This window comes from Thalia democratica, chromosome 1 (genome assembly GCF_965202585.1).
Source record: "Thalia democratica chromosome 1, ktThaDemo2.hap1.1, whole genome shotgun sequence".
Classification (NCBI taxonomy): domain Eukaryota; kingdom Metazoa; phylum Chordata; class Thaliacea; order Salpida; family Salpidae; genus Thalia; species Thalia democratica.
In genome coordinates this window covers 60,637,453-60,641,116 of record NC_139165.1, presented here as the reverse complement: position 1 = coordinate 60,641,116, position 3,664 = coordinate 60,637,453, and positions in this window count along the sequence as shown.

Genomic DNA, 3,664 nt, shown 5'->3' with positions numbered 1-3,664 from the left:
ACTCAGGGTAACTAAGTGCTGTTTTAATTTCTTATAAAAATCTTAGGGTAGTTTTAAGATTTTTAAATCTCATGACAAATTTTTTGCTAGATTTTGAATGAGATTAAGTTGATTTAGATACAATATTTTTTTATATTATAACCAATTTAGTAAATGAACTTGATTTTAAAAATTTTAACTTCTACCAAGGACTTAATTCTTTTTTTGCAAATAGTTTGTTAACTAATTAAAATAAGCTATTTTTAAACAGTCATACAGTTACAAACATACAATGAACAATGTTTTAAGTAAGAAAAATTAATAGTTATATAAACAAAAACTACCAAAGAAAAGTTACTTACTATTAAGTTCAGATAAAACTGTACATATATATTGAACCTTAGTATTTAAAAAATGATTTTTAATTTAATTTATAATTTTAAAAACAAAATACACAAATACTTAAAAATTAAAAATCAAAGACTGATTTGCAAAACTACAGACCTTGGGAAATACGTTTAAACCACTTTTAAAGACCATTTTTGACTTTTTATATGACAATTCTCCGAAACTATTTTTTTATGACATTTTTTTTTTGTGACGTCATTAAAAAAAAACGTCAAAAATCAAAAACTAAAGACTGATTTGCAAAACTACAGACCTTTGGAAAGACGCACAAACAACTTTTAAAGACCACTTTAAACTCTTTGTAGGGAATTCTCCGAAACTATTTTTAATGAGAAAAAATGACTTTTTTGTGACGTCATTTTTGAACAAAATACGTCAAAAATTAGAAATCAAAGACTAATTCGCAAAACTACAGACGTAGGGGAAGACCTCCATACCATTTTTAAAGACCAATTTTGACTCTTTGTACGAGAATTCTTCAAAACCAGATTACATTGAATACTACACTAAATGCTGCAATATAACATTTTAGTCTATACATGTTTATTCAATTGAACTTTTTCCATACCAACTTGAACTAGTTTTTGAAACTTTTACAACGTTCTAGAAAACGTTTATCGTTGCAAGGGGTAGAGTTTGTGACTGATGTTTTTTTATCTTAAAAAAAATATTAAAGTCCATAATAGTTCTTTTTTAAATTTAGTTTATTTTTAAAACTTGAGGTCATGTATCAAAATACTCAAACTAACTACTCTCTGAGTTCTGTCAAAAATATATAATTCTTAAATATGTATTCTATCTTGTTATAAATGAATTAAAATCATTCCAAAAATATATAACTTAAATATGAACAAATAAAACTACTATATTTTTTTCCTTAAATTTTCATGGCTGTTATGCTAATTTATTTATTATTATGTTTTTACCTTTATTATTTTTGTTATGCTGATTTCAAAAAATTAAATAAAAAAAAGCTTCTGAATTATATTAAAGTTCAGTACAAACTTGTAAGGTAATTAATGATATAACAATTACACAGAAAATTCACCATGACTTTTCCCATAATCATTAAAAAAAATCTAGCTGAAATTCCAAATAACTTTCACCTATATCTTGCCAATATTGCAAAAGTTAAATCTTCTTCAAAGCCACAAACTATCTAAACTCATCTATTAATATCCAAAAATTGCTCTAGATTTTTTTTTGTATGTGTGTCAACTGTTGTGTTTCAATCTTGCAATGTTCAACTCATATAGTTTTCAAAGCAGTCATTAAGGGCATAGGGGGGGGGGGGTAAACACCCTTTTTTGGTTTTCGATTTTATTTTATATAGTTTTTACCAAGCTACAAGATGCTTTTTACAGATTTTAAAAATTCAAAACAATTTTTGAGATAAGCCGGTGAAAGTCGGAGGCAACTATAGGATCCTTATAGGAGGCGCAAACTAAAACGGCAAATAACTAGAAATCACTAAAAATCTATCTTCTCCTACGTTTTTTGAGATAACTACCTCAAATTTTCAGGAAATGTTCCTTGTAATATTTAAAAATTTCTGTCGGAAAAGAATTTAAAAAAAATTCACAAATAAAAATTTTATAACAAAAAAACTAAAAAAAACTGTTTTTTTTGTTTATTTTTTATATTAAATTTCTATTTTTTAATTTTTTTCAAAATTCTGTTCCGACAGAATTTTCTAAATATATCAAGGAACATTTCCTAAAAGTTTGAGGTAGTTATCTCAAAAAACGTAGGAGAAGATAGATTTTTAGTGAAATAGTCTATTTTTGCTGTTTTAGTTTGCGCCTCCCATAAGGAACCTATTGTTGCCTCCAACTTTGACCGGCCATATCTCAAAAGTTATTTTGAATTTTTAAAATCTGTAAAAAGCATCTTGTAGCTTAGTAAAAACTATATAAAATAAGATCAAAAACCAAAAAAGGGTGTTTACCCCCCCCTATGCCCTTAAAACCTCTGAAACCTTGAAAACTATAAATTTGCAGGCATTTAAGTTTTGATTGTATAATTTTATTTTTGTAAACATAACTTATGTGTTGTTCAATTTAAACCTGTTTAAATTTTAACATTAACTAACACATAGTCAAAATAAAGCCATTGTACCATAACAGAGTGGCCACTAAACCAGGAATCCTGTAAAAACCTGGAGTTTGACAATTTAGGCTAAAAAAACCTAGAATTTTGAACAAAAATCACCTTAAACCTTGAAAAACCCAGATTTTAAAACAATTTTTAACATGTCAAGTACATTTTTAACATGTACAGACAAAATTTGCGTATTTTGTGTAATAATGACATCATAATACATCAAAATCAGTTGTATGTCTATAAATGTATGCTGGTTATGCTTATAAGCTTTCATTTAAGATATAAATTACAAGTCTAGGACATGTATAAGTGACTAGGGTATTACTATATAAGTCGAAAACTCAAAAATTATGAAGTTTTGATGTTGAAATTAGTTTTTTGGGCTGCAATTTTTTTTAATATTCTTCTTAATGAAACAAAAACACATCCAAACCAAATGTCCAAATTTTACAATATGACAAAAAATATTTTGTACTTCCTACCACTACTATAAAAAACTTATTGAATTGAACTATCCAATTTTGATTGCTTATATTTAAAATTCTAGTTTAAATATTAAAAGCTGTAAAAACCATCTTGTTAAAAGCTTCTTTAAAACTCTACAAATCATGATCAACTTGTGAGAAAGGTGATTAAACCTGTTCTATAGTGTTTAATAGATAAAAGTTATCAATGTTGCTTTATTTTTAAACTGAAGTGGTTGAGACTAGTAATTTAAAATTTAATAATTTAAGTAACTATTTGTTATAGTCAGTTTTCCCTAACCTACTACACTTTTACACCTAAAAATTAGGTTTTTATTAAACTGAAGTTGTTGAGACTAGTAATCTAAAATGTAATAGTTTAGGTAACTATTTGCTGTCTTTAAAATATTATTGCTTAGGTTAGTTTTAAATTAAAAAAGTTGGGTTAATGAATTTTTTTAAACATACTTTTGACCAAAAAAAATATGCTAATCCATGCTACTTATTTTTTATATACAAGCTATTTTAAACTATTTAGTTTATTAACTAATACCCATTTACTATTTCTTTCAGTCACATGTGCAACAACTTTTATTGATCTTGTTTTATTCTGTATTTTGTAGTTTTATATAAGTGTATAGAATAAAAATAGTGTGTACAAGTTTTTACTTTTTTATTGATGGATATTTATAAAATAATGTGTAATCAAT